Source organism: Garra rufa, chromosome 5 (genome assembly GCF_049309525.1).
Source record: "Garra rufa chromosome 5, GarRuf1.0, whole genome shotgun sequence".
NCBI classification, from domain to species: Eukaryota; Metazoa; Chordata; class Actinopteri; order Cypriniformes; family Cyprinidae; genus Garra; species Garra rufa.
This window is the reverse complement of record NC_133365.1, coordinates 25,140,305-25,160,795: the sequence shown is the minus strand read 5'-3', so window position 1 is coordinate 25,160,795 and position 20,491 is coordinate 25,140,305. Positions and strand designations below refer to the sequence as shown.

General features: G+C 40.8%; 1 protein-coding gene across 1 annotated transcript in view; it reads right to left on the bottom strand.

Moving 5' to 3' along the window:
- camk4 (calcium/calmodulin-dependent protein kinase IV) overlaps window positions 1–20,491 on the bottom strand; it is a 72,403-nt gene that overhangs the window by 17,681 nt on the left and 34,231 nt on the right. The window lies entirely within an intron of this gene.

Here is a 20,491-nt window from a genome sequence, read left to right as displayed (position 1 = left end):
TCTCTTTCTGCAACCTATGTGAATGCGCGTGTTTATGTGTTAGATTAGTCTGTATGTCTTAGGTTCATCCAATAAATCTTATTTTAATAGAAAAGAGAAGTATCTTGTGTTTTGTGCTTACAAGTTAATGCCTTAAACTGCCGATTTTTGCTACTGTGCTAACACATAGTGTTTTCACTGTATTCTGGATTGTAATATCCATTGCAGAGTCATGTTACACGGCTGGTTCCATGAATCACGAGTCGACTCTGAACAGCCGTAAAACAGTGACTCTGTTCAAATTCCCTTTTGAATCATAATCGATTCCCTTTGAGCTAAATTAAATGTACATTATCACTACAAGCACCTAAGTGTAACTGCTCTAATACAACATACACATACTTTGTATGGTCCTGTCAAGAAGACAAAAACATAAACATGATGAATAGGAATGTGGCTTTGCATGGTTAAACAACATACTGCTGTTATCACTTAGGGTGTTCTCACTTTTGTTGCCAGCTATTTTGACAATAATGGCTGTATGTTGAGTTATTTTCAGAGGACAGTAAATCTATACTGCTATACAAGCTGCACACTGACTACTCTAAAATATATCCAAGTTTCACTTCTATAGTATTTTCCCTTGAGAAGACATACTAAAATGGTTGCTGAAATGTGAGGGTTGAGTTATTTTCAGGGGACAGTAAATGACAACATAGAAAAAATAATATTGTGTTTTTGTTTTTTTAATTTCAATAAGTTATGCATTAAGGGGTTGAAAATCTTAAAATGTGTACCATTTACAGTTTTGATGACACCCATGTACATTTGCTATTATATAATATCTATTTATATAATATTTGCTTAATATTACATGACATTTGTCTTCTTTCTTGTAAACTGTTAAAAAGATTTTTTGAAATTGCAAATAAAACTGATTATTGTGCGTTTGTACATTTTACAACACCATATGATTTTTACAAGACAAATACTTTAGATCTAAAGTGGTAATTTAAATTAGGGAACACATTTTCACTAACACATTTAACTAATAGTTTTACCTTAATAAACTTCTTATTTGCTGCTTATTAATAGTTAGTATCGTTAGTGTCATGAATGGTCGTGAGACGGTCGGATCCAAGTGCGAGCTTTTATTATCGAAAGGCATAGACATGGTCAAAAAACAGGCAGAAGGTCGATCAATAGCGAACAGGAACAACAAGGGCAAAACACAGAGTAAATCCTAAGAGCAGGCAGGGTCAAAAGGCAGGCAGCAATCAATCATAAAACGAGGTAGACAGTCCAGGTGAACAAACAGGGAAAATAAACAAGGAAAACACGTGACAGGACAGGCAGAGAGTTCATTGACGGCCCCCAAAGCCGTGACATGTCGAGCAGAGAGTTCATTGAATGAGGAAGTGTGACAGGGCGCTACCACCGTGCATGGAGCAAACGCAGCCGTCCCCATTTCACGAGGTTCCGCAGCCTCAGCTGCCACCTCTGGGGAAACTGCAGCGACCCTCAAAGTCGTGGAGGGAGCTGCAGCAAACGAAGCTGCCTCCAGAGGTTCTGCAGTGTGAGCCGCCACCTCTGGAGACTCGGTGGTGGTATATGCGGCCCAGACACATAGTAGAGTAATTCCCATGATGGGAAATTTTGTGGACGGAGGAATCAGTTCGTGGTTAGGGAGCGTGAGGTGAGTTGGCTCCGGGCGAACAGATGAGACGTGACTCAGCTCCAGAAGCCCAGCTGTGACGTGGCAGGACTCTGGGCAGTCAGCCGTGACGTGACTTGGCTCCGAACTCTCGGACGAGCCGTGGCTTGGTTCTGGATGCTCGGGCGAGACGTGACTTGGCTCTGGACGCTCGGGCGAGATGTGACATAACCTTGAGAGGCTGGTTGTGACCTGACCTGACTTTGAGGGGACGGCTGTGCTATGACTTGGCTTTGCTGGAACAGTTGTGGCGTGACTTGGGTTTGCTGGCACGGCTGTGACTTGACTTGACTTCGACGGAACAGCTGTGACTTGACCTGGCTTCGAAGGAGCAGCCGTGGCTTGACCTGACCTGGCTGGAACAGCTGCGACTTCACTTGGCTTTGCTGGATCATTTGTGACTTGGTTTGATTTTGCTAGAGTGGCTGCGATTTGATGTACATCAGGAGATGCTGCTATGTCTTGACATGACTGTGGAAGTGCTGCGGTGTCCTGACTTAGCTTAAGATGTGAAGCTGTGTCTTAGCTTGACTCAGGATGTGATGCTGTGTATTGGTTTGACTCAGGATGAGATGCTGTGTCTTGGCTTGAGTCAGGATGTGAAGCTGTGTCTTTGCTTGACTCAGGATGTGAAGCAGTGTCTTTGCTTGACTCAGGGTGTGAAGCTGTGTCTTTGCTTGACTCAGGATGTGAAGCAGTGTCTTTGCTTGACTCAGGGTGTGAAGCTGTGTCTTTGCTTGACTCAGGGTGTGTAGCTGTGTCTTTGCCCGACTCAGGATGTGAAGCTGTGTCTTGACCTGACTCAGGAAGTACCGCTGTGTCTTGACTTGACTCAGGAAGTGCCACTGTGTCTTGACTTGACTCAGGAAGTGCTGCTGTGTCTTGACTGGACTCAGGGAGTGCCGCTGTGTCTTGAATTAGTGTTGTGGTAGTAGCCACTTTGTGAACGGGCTCATCTTGTGAACTGACACTGGTGTCACAGCCATCTTGTGAACTGACACTGGTGTGGCGGCCATCTTGTGAACTGGCACTGGGATGGCGGCCATGACAGGTGCAAACTCTGGAAGTTCAGCTGCAGCTTGACGTGGCTCTGGAAGTTCAGCTGTAGCTTGACTTGGCTCTGGAAGTTCAGCTGTAGCTTGACTTGGCTCTGGAACCATAGCTAGCGGGCGCTGGCCTTGAGAGATTGGCTGCTCGAGCTGATCGCAGCAGTGGGTCCTCTAGGCTGGCTATTCGTCTCTGATGCGTATAAACTGATGTGACGTGAGGGAGCGGCACTGTAACCTCCATTTTGTAAACGTGCTCCGGTACGTCCGGCAAACAGTTCAATAGATTGGTATGTCCTGCGGCCACTGTTGCTGCGATGTAGCATTCCTCCTCCGCGACACCCACAGTAAACGACGAGCCGACACACAGTAAAGCATAGTCCATAAAATTGCAGAGTGATGAACGGGGACCCTCACGTCTCAACTTAGTCCTTAATGGTTTGTTTATGCCATCACAAAAAAATTTGATTAGTAAACAGTCCTCTAAGTCTGAGTAATTAGCGTAAGTATTCCCGAACATAGCCCTCAAGCGACCATGTGCCCTGCTTGAGGGCTAATAACTGTCTTGCAATGTCCATACCTGGTTCAGATTCATAGTAAGAGTCGCTGGATCCTGGTAAGGCCGAGTATTCTGTCATGAATGGTCGTGAGACGGTCGGATCCAAGTGCGAGCTTTTATTATCGAAAGGCATAGACATGGTCAAAAAAGAGGCAGAAGGTCGATCAATAGCGAACAGGAACAACGAGGGCAAAACACAGAGTAAATCCTAAGAGCAGGCAGGGTCAAAAGGCAGGCAGCGATCAATCATAAAACAAGGTAGATAGTCCAGGTGAACAAACAGGGAAAATAAACTAGAAAAATGCTTCGTAAGTCCGCTAGGCAAAACGATACTCGGCAGTTTGAAACCAGGAAGTCCCAGGCTTAAATAGTGTCTCTGATTGGTGGCAGATGTGAGGTGTAATTAGTGCAAAGGATACTGGGAGATGTAGTTCAGAAATGACATGTGAGAGTCAGTGTGGTGTGAGAGTCCATGTGATGAGAGAGTGACCTCATGTGGTGAACGAACGAAAGGCAACAGACCAGATTCGTAACAGTTAGTTGTTAAGTTTAGGTATTGGGTAAAATTAAGGGATCTATAATATGGTCATGGAGAACAAGACATTAATATGTGTTTTATAACTACTAATAAACAGCCAATGTGCTAGTAATATGCATGCTAATAAGAAAACAGTGAGAACTGGTCCTTAAAATAAAGTGTTACCAATACAGTCTTCTTCATTTCATGTTAAATTCAATGCATCATCAATACAGTGCTGTTTTCTTTGTAATTACTTGTGAAATTTACTAGCATTTTTAGTGAACATTGTTCCTACACCATGAGTACCATTTGCATAGCAGAAATGTGTTTGGTGCACAGAAGCCAGGTAATATGTTTGTTATCATGCACAGCCAAAAGAAACATTAAAAAGTAACACTTATTACTTATTGCTTTACTTAGTAATTCATTTTACTTAATAGTTATGAGTGGCTCTGATGTTGTCAGGCATTCACAGCAGCCACCACCACTTGTCACGAACACTGAAACTCCACCCACCAGATCATCATCACCCGAATTCTAAACACCTGTTCTCAATCACCTCACCTGTTTAAATAGACCATTCCTTCAGAGACTCTTTGTCTGGTCTACTGTTTACATACCCATGTCAACCACGGACGTCAGACCTCTCTTCCGGATATTCCTCTCTTCCAGCGAGATCGTTAAGGACTCATTTCCCAAGATTGCTAAAGGACCGTCAGATAAGCCTTACCTGCCTCCATTGACTTCTTTTCCTGTTCCCATACTCAGTCTGTTTAATAAAACACCATTACGTTTTACTTACCTCTGTTTCCAGTCTCATCTCTACGGATTCCTGACAGAAGACCAGACCGACTACAACAATGAGCACAGAGGAAACGGCTGTTCCAGATCAAACCTCGGAACTTGTGAATGCCTTAAGGGCGGCGTTTCCACCACCTCCACCGCCATCTGCCTCAGGAAGTCCCATGGCCATGCCGGCAATGTTTTCCGGCGAGGCGGCTGAGTGTAGCGGTTTTCTTCTACAAGTTGAATTATTCATCAAAATGCAACCTCATAAATTCACCACCGAGGATTCCAAAGTGGCGTTTCTCATCTCTCTCCTCTCCGGTAAGGCTCTACAATGGGCAAAATCCATATGGCAAGCCCTGAAGCAAGGTTTCATCCAACCCTCCACCTCACCAGCCGCTTCCAGCTTTTTCTTCGTGGGTAAGAAGGATGGAGGTCTCAGGCCCTGCATCGATTACAGACACCTAAACTCCCAAATCATCCAACAACCCTATCCGTTACCACTCGTTCCTGCCACCCTCGAAGAACTTCGTGGAGCCCAAGTCTTCACGAAGTTGGACCTGCGGAGTGCTTATAACCTCATTCGTATTCGGGCGGGAGACGAGTGGAAGACGGCCTTCATTACTCCGTCAGGGCACTACGAGTATCAGGTCATGCCCTATGGGTTATCCATCAGTCCCTCAGTCTTCCAAACGTTTATGAATGAGGTGTTCCGGGAATATCTCCATCGTTTTGTGGTGGTCTACATTGACGACATTTTGATCTATTCCCGGAACCAGGCCGAACATCGCCAGCACGTCCGACAGGTCCTCCAGAAACTCCGCCAACACCAGCTGTTCCTCAAACTTGAAAAGTGTGAATTCCATCAACCATCTGTACAATTCCTGGGATACAACATCAATGCCGAGGGTGTGCAGATGAATCAAGATAAAGTGAAAGCCATCCAGACTTGGCCCCAGCCCACTACTGTTAAGGAACTCCAACGTTTCCTCGGATTCTCCAATTTCTATAGACGGTTTATCCAGAACTACAGCTCCATCACCGCTCCTTTGACCTCCCTCCTGAAAGGTAAACCCAAACATCTAGCCTGGAACTCCTCTGCCCACGAAGCATTCCAACAACTTAAGAACATGTTCAGTACTGCTCCCTTATTACATCATCCTGATCCGGAACGTCCTTTCTTCCTGGAAGTCGATGCGTCAACGGTAGGAGTGGGAGCAGTACTCTCTCAAGCGGCTGGTGAATCCTCACTCCTCCGTCCCTGTGCCTACTTCTCGAAGAAACTTACTCCGGCGGAGCAAAATTATGATGTTGGCAACCGAGAGCTTCTAGCCATCAAACTGGCTCTGGAGGAGTGGCGACATTGGCTGGAAGGTGCAGTTCATCCATTCACCATAATCACTGATCACAAGAATCTGCAATATCTTCGTGAAGCCAAACGTCTTAACCCTCGACAGTCCAGATGGGCATTGTTCTTCACACGTTTCAACTTCAGAATTACCTACCGTCCTGGATCCAAGAACGTTCCAGCTGATGCACTCTCCCGACAGTTCACTACAGACTCTCCCTCCGAACCTGAATCCATTCTTCCTCCACAAGTCATTGTCAGTCCCCATCATCTGGAACCTGGATCAGGAGATTAGTCAAGCCACCCTCCAAGAGCCAGCTCCGCCGGAATGTCCAGAAGGAAGGATCTATGTTCCCAGTTCCCAACGTCCCTTCCTTCTGGACTCCATCCACCAGTCTCTGGGCTCTGGACACCCGGGCAGCAGAAGGACCCTCTCGCTTCTCCAACCTCGTTACTGGTGGCCGAGTATGCGCCGAGATACCATCAGGTACGTCCAAAGCTGTTCAGTCTGTGCCATGTCTAACTCCCCTCGACATCTCCCCACAGGAAAACTGGTGCCATTACCTATCCCACAGAGGCCCTGGTCCCACCTAGGAGTAGACTTTGTCACTGATTTACCCCTCTCCGACGGTAACACCTGCATCCTGGTTGTGGTGGACCGCTTCTCCAAATCCTGCAAATTCCATCCCCTGAAGGGTCTTCCCACAGCCATGGAGACGGCGGAAGCTTTATTCCACATCATCTTCCGTCATTTCGGTCTCCCGGAGGAGATTGTTTCGGACCGGGGTCCTCAATTCATCTCGCACGTCTGGAAATCCTTCTTCAAACTGTTGGGTATCTCTGTTAATCTCTCTTCTGGTTATCATCCACAGACGAATGGCCAGACTGAACGGAAGATCCAGGAGCTTGGACGCTACCTTCGGGCATACTGTTCCAACGATCAGCACAATTGGAGTAGGTTCCTCCCGTGGGCCGAGTACGCACAGAACTCCCTTCGCCAGGACACCACCGGATTAACACCATTTCAGTGCGTACTCGGGTACCAGCCTCCGCTGTTTCCCTGGACGGAGGAACCCTCCAATGTCCCCTCTGTAGACCACTGGTTTCGAGAAAGCGAGAGAGTGTGGGACTCAGCTCATCAACATCTCCAACGGGCTATACGACGACACAAGGGTTTCGCAGACGTCAGACGCCGAATCGCTCCTCCCTTTCGACCTGGAGACAAGGTTTGGTTATCCACCAGGGACATCCGTCTGCGATTACCCTGCCGCAAGCTGAGTCCCCGCTATATTGGTCCATTCAAAATCCTGAGGCAGATCAACGACGTTACCTTTCAGCTTCAGCTCCCTCCAAGGTACCGAATTCACCCCACGTTCCATGTCTCCCTTCTTAAACCTTTTTCTCCCTCTGCCACAGATCCCACACGAGCTGAAGCTGAACCTCCTCCATCCGAGATCTTAGACCAACCCTCCATCTACACAGTGCATGAGATCTTGGATTCACGACGTCGAGGTGGCCGCCTGCAATATCTCGTGGATTGGGAGGGGTATGGTCCTGAGGAACGTTCCTGGGTGGCAAGAGATGATGTTCTAGACCCCACTCTCCTACTGGATTTCCACCGTCGCCACCCGGATCGTCCTGCCCCTCGTGGTCGCGGCCGTCCTCGACGTCGTGTTGGGGCGTCGGGAGCCGCCCCTGGAGGAGGGGGTAATGTCAGGCATTCACAGCAGCCACCACCACTTGTCACGAACACTGAAACTCCACCCACCAGATCATCATCACCCGAATTCTAAACACCTGTTCTCAATCACCTCACCTGTTTAAATAGACCATTCCTTCAGAGACTCTTTGTCTGGTCTACTGTTTACATACCCATGTCAACCACGGACGTCAGACCTCTCTTCCGGATATTCCTCTCTTCCAGCGAGATCGTTAAGGACTCATTTCCCAAGATTGCTAAAGGACCGTCAGATAAGCCTTACCTGCCTCCATTGACTTCTTTTCCTGTTCCCATACTCAGTCTGTTTAATAAAACACCATTACGTTTTACTTACCTCTGTTTCCAGTCTCATCTCTACGGATTCCTGACAGATGTGGAATTTCATTCATGTAAAACCAAAGGTCAAAACCTGAACTTTTCATAATCTTAAATGCTATTTTTGCTGCCTTTCAAGCACTGCTATTTACTTTTGAAAATGCAAATATAGTTTATACACCCTGATTTGAAAGTCTAATTAAATTTACTTGTTAAAATCTCTAAAAGTTTCAAATGTCAAAGTATAACAGGGAGCACTCCAACAAAACCCATATCTCACACAAAACAATGCAAATCTCTTATCCGACAGAAAAAAAATGCTATTTTACTGCTTAAAGAATAGTTCACCCAAAAAAAACAATGTTCTGTCATCATTTACTCACCCTCATGTTGGTAACTACATTAGTTAACATGAACTTAGAATGAACAATACTTCAACAGCATTTATTAATGTTAGTTAATGTTAATATCAGCATTTACTAATGCATTATTAAAATCAAAGGTTGTGTTTGTTAACATTAGTAAATGCACTGTGAATTAACATGAACAAACAATGAACGACTGTTTTTATTAACTAACATTAACAAAGATGAATAAATAGTGTAATAAATGTACTGTTCATGGTTTATTCATGTAAGTTATTACATTAGTTAATGTTAACAAATTACGCCTTATTGTAAAGTGTTACCAATTTTTTCAATAACATTAGTAACTAAACAATTTCTGGTCACCTTTGACTTCCATTGTACTTCTTTTCTCATACTATGGGAAGTCAATGGGGACCAGCAACTGTTTCTTCCAAAACTAGAAGAAAGAAACATAGTTTGATTAAATGACAGTATTTTCATTTTTGAGAGAACCATCCCTTTAAGCATCATTTAAGTATTTTTCCCCAAAATACTTTGAAAACATTTGCATGATTATTGTGGGTGACAACCAAAGTCTTGCTATGCAGTTTCTAAAGTATCAAGAGTATTTTAGCACTATTAAATTGCTAAGGATTTCTGGGTATGAGGTTATTTCATATCCATAAAACATTGGAACAGTTGCGCCAAAGTTTAACACTTAGTGTTAGGACTTTGTTCAAAACGCTATTCTTCAGTATGAGTAATGCTAAAAGTGACGCTTTCCTTAGCAAACACCACTAATTAGACCAACATCCATCGTTCATAACAGATCTGTGTTTATAATCAGCCTAACGCACTTGCCAGTGCCTTGGTGAGTGTTACCACGGAAACTCATTAAACAGAGTAGCACGGGCCATAAGTCTGCCTGGTTACAGAGAAACAGCACGTGGCCACTATCTAACATGTGCTACTGAGTGAACTAATGAACGTGATAGAGAAGCAACCTGAGGAAGATGTGAGGAAGGTTTTTTAATTCCAGAAACAATAACAACAACAAAATCTTTTATTTATTAGCGAGTTCTGTTTAAGGCAAGTATCACTATTACGATTGGTCATATGTAATTGTTAAAGCAATTTTGACTTGGCCTGTAAGCAATTTCCTAGTAACCATGTAGAACAAGCAAGCAACTGTATGCTAGAGTTCAACAGTCTGATTCTGGAAGTACAAATCACATTCATTTTCATCATAGTAAAATATAAAGAATTGAGGCACACCTTCTGTGAGCTGTGAGGCTGTAAATGGAAACTTAAAGGTGCCATAGAATGCATTGATACAATATTTACATTGTTATCTACATAGAAGGTATATGGCTTAGGTAACGGTTTTACAAGTTCATTTACAACCCTAGGAATTGTCCCTAGAATTAAATGGTCTGTTCTTACCTTATTTGGAAGGTTCATGAATAATAATGATGAGCTCTGACATGCTCTGTGTATACTACAGTGGCAGTATACCACACATTATACAAGTTTAGATGCTTGTCACCGGTGCTCAGAATCTGCAAATCATTCGTCATCGTTCGCACAATCATCTCTTCTTAAGGTGCGTTCACACCGGACGCGAATGAAGCGGCAAGCGCGAGTGATTTACATGTTAAGTCAATGCAAAGACGCGAATAGCCATCCTGCGGCGCGAAAAGCGCGAATGAGGCGGCGCGAAACGCGCGAATAGCGCGAATGGCGCGGCGCGCATGAGCGTTTCAAGCGATTGCCGCGCGAAACGCGCGAGTTCAAAAATCTGAACTTCGGCGGAATTCCGCGCCGCGGTAACCAATCAGGAGCTTGCTCTAGTAGTGACGGAGGCAGAAATCCGAAACAACAATGGCGGACAAAATCACCGTTGCTGTCTGTGGTTCCTCGGAGCTGTACGATACATCTTTGGACTTTTGTAGAAACAGGAATAAAAGGGATCTTGCTAGGAATAAAGTGAGTGAAGAGGTCGGACAATCTGGTTAGTTTTAAAAAACGCTCTTTACTCAATTTGACCTACATATACATACATATTGAGACTACAAGCAAGCTAAAGCTGGCAAATTGAGCTCATTCACCTATTTTACAACTACTTTCCCGCTGACGAGTGGCAGAAGCCCCTCCCTTGACGCGAATTCGCGTCTGTTGTGAAGAAAATGTCACGCGCGAATGACGCGAATTTTACCGCGCGAATGGCGCGAGTAAACTCAAATGTTCAAGCGTTCAACCACGCGCGAATAGCGCGTTTTTTCCGCGCAAGTCGCGTCCGGTGTGAACGCACCATTACTCTGTTTATGTGGTAAGTGAAATCTTATGTACTGCAATGTAGCAGACTACCGCTAGCAAGAAGCTAACCATGTCCCTTTAGTGGCTCGTGTTATTTTATTAGAATGCATTATTTGTTTTCCGTGCCTTTCTGAGTACAGACACCAACCCATTTCTGCACTTAACATCCCTGCACAACCTGGAACATAACATTTATTCCCGTGATCTGCCATTTTCGCTATTGTCCTCGCTTTGTTTTTTCACAATAGCCTACCTGCAGAACTTCTGATGATTCAGCAATGTATATGTTGGGGGCGTAATTATTAATGATCCTGACTATAACGTCATAGTCGGTGTTATGTTAAGATTGGCTTCTTTTTTCAGTGGTCTTTTGCAAACACCAGATTTATATAAGAAGGAGGAAGTAATGGTTTTTGAGGCTCACTGTATGTCATGTCCATGAAGAGAACTGTTATTATTCAACTATGCCAAGTTGAATACAGTTTTCCACCTTTAAAAAGGTTTTGTTAAAGCATCAGCCCACAATATTGCAACTTTTGTTAAACAGTAGAATTCTAGCTAAAAGACTACATTACCCATGATTCTGCAGAGACTCTCCACCAGTCTGAGATTTGAAACAAGAAAATCACACCTTTAACTTCTACCCACACCTATGAAGCACTGCAAATGCAAATTTCAGGAAATTCCAGCAATATATGCCTTTTTGACACTCTTTGATATGGCATGAAAGATCGCTGTAGGTGCCTCAGTTTAAACTAGTGCAGAACACAAGTGAACGCAATCATCCCTTCCTTTTTACTACTAGTTATAGCACAAAATAAACATAAATTAACCTAAATAAATGACATAAATGAAGTCTAGGAAAGTTTATTTTGCTAAACATTAGTCTATTCATTATTCATAACCTGTTATTGATGTCTTAATGTTTTAATGCATGTTTAAAGTCTAGAAAACATGATAATATGTTAACAACAAATTAGATTTAGAAGTTAATGTAAAAATTTTCAATTTACATTTTTGCTTACAATTTGAGTGTTTATTATTATTCAACTTTTCCTCATTCTAGTTTAGTACACAGTCTTGTACTTTTGCATTTTTGTCCAAATGTAAAAAATAATGTTTTCTTAAATCAAAGTTTGTAATGTTGTGATTCATCTCATAGCTGGTTGATTTAGTTCATGCCTTAGTTCATTTTATGAAGATTTTTTATACCCTAATAGAAGTGCTCTATTAGCTACTCGGAACCAGTGTTGGTAACGCAAGTTACGTAATCAGATTACTTTGTAAGTAACTAGTAAAGTAACACATTACTTTTAAATTTACAACAAAAATATCTGTTACTTTGTTTTCCCATTTATTCACTACAGCTCTTCTGTCCTCTCAAGTGGCAGAGGCATTTCCTACTGCCTTACACTTATTAATTTCCCTTTTGTTGTGAAAGGGACTTTACAGTTGCCAAAAATATAACTTTGTTTTTTGTTTTTTGGTTGTTAAAAAAAATTAAACAAGCCCATCCCAGGTGACAAAAAGTAACATAAAAAACCAAATGCATTACTTTCCATAAAAGACTAAGTATTGCAATTGCAAAGTTACTTTTTATGGAGTAACACAATATTGAAATGCGCCACTTTTACAACTAACTTTCCCCAACACTGCTCTTAACATTCTAGCAACTACATACCAACACCCTGCCAGCCACTTACAACATTGTTGAAGTTCATATTACACACTTTTTTTAGTTTCAACATCTAGTTTTTTCATCATTATTTTGAGTATTTACTTTGATTTGCAATTAAACATGCTAAGCTAAAGCTTCTACAAGGCCCTGTCATCTCTAAACATGGATTGTCAAGTTCAAGTCCTCTCCCATATATCATTCACATGGGAAAAATCCAACTTTATACTGACAAATGCTTCTCTTAACTGTCAAACTAGTATGCACGACTGCCCATATAAAGGCAGAGTCACCACAGTCCCCAGTGTAAAAGCATTCCAACTGGTTTGTTTGCAATAGAGCCGCAGAATGATTCCTCAGAGGAGGAGCAGTACAGTGTGCCAGCTTCCCAACACCAATTATTATGGTGACATGAAGGAGTGTTATCTTTTACTGGGGTCCGAGGGGAATACATCCATCCTGTTCAAAACTCAGTGGAGCTGACACACATAAAGTACATCGTCTCTCTACTTCTCTTCCTCCTCTCATCTAACAAGAGCAGGAGGTCTGTAGCTCGCCACTGCTGCCATCTGTGTCCCCACGCCATGAAGATTATTTTAGCATCTAGCCTCATTATGTAGGTCCACACAGTTAAAGGTGAAGTGTATCATTTTTGTGCCACTAACGGCTTCAAATGAAATTGCAAAAGTAATGATTTTCAAAGTTAAGGTTTCTGGCTTTGTAAAGCCTATTTCACATTGCACCGACAGACGCTGACCAACGGCAACAGAAAAGTTTGGCGGGTTTTGTCTGAGCAATGTGTTACCCCTGTCTGCGCCTGTTAGCATTAGTCGTTGCTTGTTTTCACAGACTAAACAATTGCCGTTTGTCAGGTCGTGGAATGTGTGAGAAGTGAGGTACTATAATCTGGTGATTATTGGTGTTAGTTAGTGTCTGTCGGTGAAGTGTGAATTAGCCTTTATTCGTTTCAAATAACAGTTTTGCCAAAGGTGATTATCTCATTTCTGTGTGAATCTTTGTGAGTTTTGTGTAGGATGGTTGCTTTCTAGACACAACTGCTGGTTGGGACTGGGCGACAGTGTTTACACTTTTCAAGGGAATCACCTACAAATGGCTTACTTATAGGTAATAGTTTGAAAAATTACCAACACTATCAAGTGGTTCAAAGCTCAAGTGGACTTTCTTTCATTCATAGAACACAAAAAGAGATATCTAGCAGAATGTACAAACAGCTCTTTATTAAATAATGAAAGTGGATGTGGTCAAACAATATTGTCCCTATTACTTTTTTTGGTGCAAGACAAAATAAAGTCATATGGACATTGTTTGGAGTGACATGAGCGTGAGTAAATGATGGCAAAGAGGTCTGGTTTTCCAATTATAACATTTATTAAAAAATGCTCTTGACATGCTCATTAATAATGTAGATTAAAAAATGAGTTGTCACAAACCTGGTTTATTTGCAACTTTTTCTTAATTTCTTGCAATTGCAAGTTTACAGTGCCTTGCAAAAGTATTCATACCCCCCTTTTTTTTTACATTTTATTACATTGCTGCTTTAGGTTAAACTGTTTTAAATTGCTTTTTTCCTCACATCAGTCTACACTCTATACATCATAACGGCAAAGCAAAAAACAGGTTTTTAACATCTTTGCAAATTTATTAAAAAATAAAAAACTTAAATGATTTAATTGCACAAGTATTCATACCCTTATCTGAGAGAATTGAAATTTAGCTTAGGAGCATTCATATTGCTTGTAGATGTTACTACACTTCAAGTAAAGTTAACCTGTGGCAAATTCAATTGAATGGTCATGATTTGGAAAGGCACACTTGTCTTAAAGGTCTAACAGTTGAAAAGGCATATCAGAGCAAAAACCAAGCCCTGAGGTAAAAAAAGAAAAAGAAAAAGGAATGTCTGTAGAGCTCAGAAACTGGATTGCATCAACCCACACATCTGGAGAACAATTCAGAAAAAAATCTGCTCATGAAGCTTCACAGAAGCATGTAGTCTCCGTTACCCTTAATGGACGTAGTTTGAAACAACCAGGACTCTTCCTAGAGCTGGTCTCCTGGCCAAACTGAGCAAATCATGGAGAAAGCTAGAGTGGTGACCAAGAACCTCATGGTCACTCTAGATGAGGTCCATGATCATGGGCTGTTTTTCAGAGGCAGGGACTGAGGGACTTGTCAGAGTAGAAGAAAAGCTCAATGCACCAAAATATTGAGATAGCCTTAAAGAAAACCCATCCCAGAGCATTCAGAACCTCAGACTGCAAGTGTGGCTATAGACAACTCTGTGAATGTCCTTGAGTGGCCCAGCCACAGCCTGGGCCTGAACCCAATCAAACATTTCTGGAGAAACCTGAAAATGGCTCCCAGTCCCCATCCAAGTTGACAGAGCTTGAGAGGTGAAGAGATGAGGACAAGAATGGCAGATAATTGCCAAATGTTGATGTACAAATCTTGTTGCACCATACCCAAAAACACTTGAGGCTATTAAGATGTTTCAGCTAAGGGTATGAATACTTATGCAATGTACTTATTTCAGTTGTTTTATTTTTCATAAATGTATAAAGCTGTAACAATTCAGTTTTTGCTTTGTCATTATGGTGCATGAAGTGTAAATTGATGTGAGAAAAAGTAATTTAAAATAATTTACCAAAAGGCAGCAACATAATGTGAAAAATGGGTATGAATACTTTTGCAAGATGCTGTATTTCTCATAATTTTGAATTAACATCTCTAGTTATGACATATTTTTTATAGAATTGTCTCTCGCAATTCAGAGCGTTTTTCCAGAATATTGAGTTTACATATTGCAATCCCGACTTTTTTCTCAGAAATTTGAGTTCAACTTAAAAATGTGAGATACTCGTATTTAACTCATAAACTGAGATTACAAATTTTTTTTATTATAATAATCTTACAATTCTAGAAAAAAATATGAAATTGCAAATATAAACTGTCTGAATAGCAAGATGTTAACTTCAATTTGTGATATATAAACCTTTTTATAAATTTGTGTTATAAACTTGCAATTCTGAGGAACAAATTCTGAGATCTTCAGTTAAAAGTAAACTTGGACTTGTATTCTGTGAGTATTTTGAAGTCAAAATTCTGAGATAAACCTTTTTATCTTTTAATATGTGGTAGAAACAGGCTTCTGTAGTATAAAGTGTACGCTGCCTACAGTAATTTTAAGTAGTAAGTGAAACAGTGTGCACTATTCCAATACAACCATTTCAAACAGTAATATGTTACATGCTGCCACATGGCAAGGTACTATCATCTTAGAGGCATCAGCTAGTATCAAACCTTCTCAGCAGCAAAGATTCTCAATTCCAGCAATAAAAAAATACATCACCTTTGAGAGCTCCAGACTTCAAAAGAAAAACTGCAAAGATATTGCAAAGTCTCAAGCCACTGAGGACGTCCCAGCCAATCAGACTGGCAGAAATCTACAAAACACAGATCCAGAGGGATGCCACACAGCCAGCTGGCTTTGATGTGACAGACACACATATTCTGCTGTTGTGAGGGAAACTGTGAAACTCTTCACACAATAACACGTTAAAAAACGCTCCCTGAAAAGGCGGGTCACTTCAAAAGGTTCACGTTTCTGTTCCTCTGCTCCGTTTTATGCCCCGGTGGGAGCTGGAGAGTTGGCGTTCTCTTACTGCAGCCCACCAACTGAATCCAGCCCATAAGAAATTTGCCCACTTTCTTACTATCTCCTTGGCAACCGCCATCTTTGATGAAGTGAGAGCCAGTGGTGGAGAACACACTTTAAACGAAAATGCTTTTAAAATACATTCACACAGATGAAGAACAGGCCTACTTTCTAATTCAGGCACCCATATCACTAAGGCACATGGATACATGACAGATATAAACGGAAACTCTATGCACAAGATATACAGTAGGTGATAAAAATAAGCCTCATTATACATGAACTAACAAAAAACACAAGGAAGGGAGGGGGAGAGAGAGAGAGAGAGAGAGAGAGAGAGAGAGAGAGAGAGAGAGAGAGAGAGAGAGATATGGAGTGGCTTGCTCATTCCAGAAGAAAAAAACAATAAATGGTCTCCTGTGGTCTTTATATGCAATCTAGATCCACTTACGATGACTTCATACTGGAAAGAGGATTCTCTTTTCACTAATAATTCTTCACTGATGATCTAATATGTGCATATAAGGTCAATGGACACAACTATTAAAGCCTAAGATTTGCATGACATATACAGTATTACTAGGGTTTTCTGAGTGCTTTCAATATTCATGCATTCTAGCCCAAGTCAAACAAACCCACTACCCAAAAACCCAAAGTCTTCATGATTTTGGTCTCTAGAAAGAAATGACTCGCAGACTCGGGTATCCTAAGGTCTATTCACACCATAAAATAATTAACTCAGGGTTTTTCTAAACCCCAGGTAAATGGAATCCTAGGTTATCATGTTGCTCATAATTTACCCAGGGTTAACGATAAATCTCAGGTATTCATAAAGTGACGTTTCACACTGTACACTGTTCTGAAACCCTGGGTTAATATTCTTATTTGATTGGATGAATGCAGCATGTTTTCCATCACCATTTCACATTTTTCCTCTCAAACAATTGAACAGGCTGTTTATATAACGCACAGTGTTTCTGTAACTGTCCAAAAAACATATGAAAATGTGGACTGGGTGTATTTTGAATTTAACAGTAAAAATTCAACACTGTACAAGCTTGGCAAAAGTGGTTTCATAACCCTGGGTAAAAAGTGAAAATGTATGTGTGGTTATGTGTTACAAACATTTATTTTTGCATTATTTGCATTAATTTGCATTTTGTTTTAATTAGCCTTTTGTTTATATTTTAATTCTAATTTTAATTAAATTTTTTTTAAATCATTTTGGTATGTCACTTTTTCTGACCACTTTTTCCATATAACTCCTTACTAGGGATGCATCCGTCATCATCGTCTTCGCCAGTCTGGAAGTTTTTCGCGGTGGCAGAGGAGGACGATGCTATTGCTATTTGCAACACATGTTTAGCAAGGATTCTGAGAGGAGGTAAAAAGCCGTCAAGTTTTAACACAACAAATCTCACTTCAGAGGTCGTCATCGTGGTGAATCTGTTTTAGGGGCCGTTCACATGTCGCGCCTAAAAATGCGTGGAAAATGCTAGACGCACCGCTTTCTTTTTCTTTCCAAACCGCTCTGTAGCCTGCTCTGCTGTGGCATCTGCCGTTGCTAAGCAACCATGACCTGCGCTCTCCATAAAGACGCGGAAGTTTCAGCAAAGGATAAATGGATTTTCAGCATTAAAAATCGCTTGCAGTAGCTCTGTTATTAAATTTATTTAAAAATGGTTATTCCTGTACAGCTATGATAAGCTGTTTCTCCACCTTGGCAGTGCTTTCAATGTTATTAAGGGAACGGGTGAAGCTGATTGGTTGGTTCATGTCATATGACCTGCGTTGGGCTTGCGGCATTCTGAAAAGTTGATGTTTTTATCTCGATTCTGATGTTTTATTCCCCGCCTTGTACGATTTGGTTGCTGCACACATTCATAATATGATCAATAAGAAGCTTTAACGGACATTTGGACATCTGACCTTACTCCATGATGCACTTTTTTCCAGGTGATGCACTTTTTTCATTTTTTCCAGGTTGACAAATGTCAAAGCATTTTATTTATTTAGAATTGTGGTGCCTTACACAAAAAATAAAAACATTTTTGAAGAGTCAGGATGTTTGCTATGATTGTTAGACCCAGATATATACAGTAATATACATTTCATTAGTTTATCTCAGATTTTGTATTCTCCTGGGTGCACAAAATTATCATATAAATATATGAACGTATCGGTATCGGCCACAAGAAGGACTTAATTATCGGCTATCGGTATCGGTAAAAAATGTTCATATCGTGCATCCCTACTCCTTACGTTTACTTTATTTTTAGTTAATTTTTAGTTTACACTCAGGTAACATTTTTTTTTATTTCCATTTAGTAATTCAGTCTTAATTTAATTTAGTTTAATGTTTTTTTAATCCAATATTTGACTAATTTTCAGCTTTATTTTAATTAACAAAACTGTTTTAATACACTCCAAAATGCTGGGTTATTATTTTCTCAACCCAAATACTGGGTTTAGCCTTTTGGGTTAATTTATGGTGTTATTTTTAATATTTTTACCCTGGTGCTGGGTAGTTTTTCTGTAACTCAGCTGCTGGGTAATTTTTACTGTCAATACAAATGATACAAATACAAAAAAACCCTCACACACCTACCCAGCGCTGGGTGAGTGTAACCCAATGTTAGGTAGTCTGTGCCAAACTGGTTAAAACTGGACACATTTAGGTTTGTTATTAATTTTTTGTTTAAATGTACATTGCAGCTAACGTCTGCTTGGAACGCTAGCCTTCTACAAAAGCAGCATCCACTGGATCCACACTTGCAAATGACATGCTGACCCCACCATGGAAGTTACCTCCCGCCAAACAAATACGACGCGACATTTCGCTATTATATGTAACAAAGTTTCTGTGCACTCCACTGACTACAATAGGAGTGCTATTCTCACTTCTGCTGTAGGTGAAGCTGCATCATGAATGATTTGCGTAAACATAGCTGCATTGATGTAGATCGTCGGGCGCATTTCCTTCAAAATTGGAAGTAACGTTAATTCTCTGAGTCTTTAGTGGCTGAGAGGACAGTACAGCAGAACACCTCAATCGCTCAATCGGAGACATTCTTGTCTTTCCCTGCTTTGGGGTCGAAACAATGGCGGACAGTTCACAGCTCACTCAGAACGAGTCTAAGGTAAGACAGCTGTGTCAATCAACTATCGTAAGAGTGGCCTTGGTCTGTGTGATATCATACAGGAAAGATGCTTAGAATGGCTTGATTTGAAAAAAGGGGATAGTATTTAGTAAATATCACTGGGAGTATTTTTATCTATGTATTTGTGTGGTGTATTTTTATATTTTAGGGTGGTTGTGTACACATATTGCCAACACACAGTTATGTCCAAACATGTAAAAGTGAGTTTTGCAACCGATGACCCCTTTAACACTGAAAAAAAAAAATTGTATCTGAACTGTTCTTGTCCTATATATTAGAGTGCATTTCTATTATTATATATAAAAACCTTAAATAGGTTGACTGACCCAACATGTCAAAAAACAACCCAGCGAATGTAATTTAAAACTAATAATATAAATATAAAACCCAACAAGCTGGGTTAAAATAACCCAGAACCTACATGTGTTCTGCCCAATATTTAAACAGTGCTGTGTTGCCAAATAACCCAAAAATGGTTGATTTTACCCCGCATTTTGGGTAAGTGCGGTTTTAATTGTAGTTTACAATAAAAATATTGGTTACCAATTTCCTGGTGTCTTTGTAGTTTGGTCAAAGTACTAATACCAATATAAGTATTTAGTGGACATACATTTTGATTTTTCAAGGCTCTTTTTATTTATTAAATATTTGCCATATTTTTTTGTTGGTGAGGTCAAAGGTAGTGCATCCAATCAAACCCTACAGTATCATCTGTCACATGGTACAAGCTGGCCAAATTAGCCAGACGCCAACATGGACAGGTTGCATGGCATGCTCTGATCTTGAAAACCTTAAAAAAACTACACAAAAGAAAATATGAAAAATTGCAATAGGAATAAACACAGTTTAAAATAAACACAGACTGAAATCATCTTAATATGTTTGTGCTGTTAGCGGTTAAGCATTTCTCATGTTCAGAAGCGTAGCACAACATTTGGCCCAGTGTCTGTTTCATGTGTTAGGCTGGTAAATCACACCTCTGCTGTTGTTTATGCATTTACAAAACAGTCAGTTTTCTTATTTAGCTATGTCTTGTTAATAATTTTACACACAGTATAGTTCAGAGCAATATTATTGACAAACAATTTGTAACTTTGATGGGTTGCCGGTTGAGCCAGTTAAGGACCACTAGTGTCGTTACAAAGCAGTCACAAAGCTGCTAGTGTACAGGAAAAGCAAAAAAAGACCAGGGGCTGGATTCACGAATATCTTCTTAAGAAATAAATTAAGAAATTTCTTAAGATAAATTCTAAGAAGTTCGTAAGAATGTTCTTGTGCAATTCTTGAAAATATCTTAAGAAGTTCTCAAATATGTTCTTAAGAACATCTTAA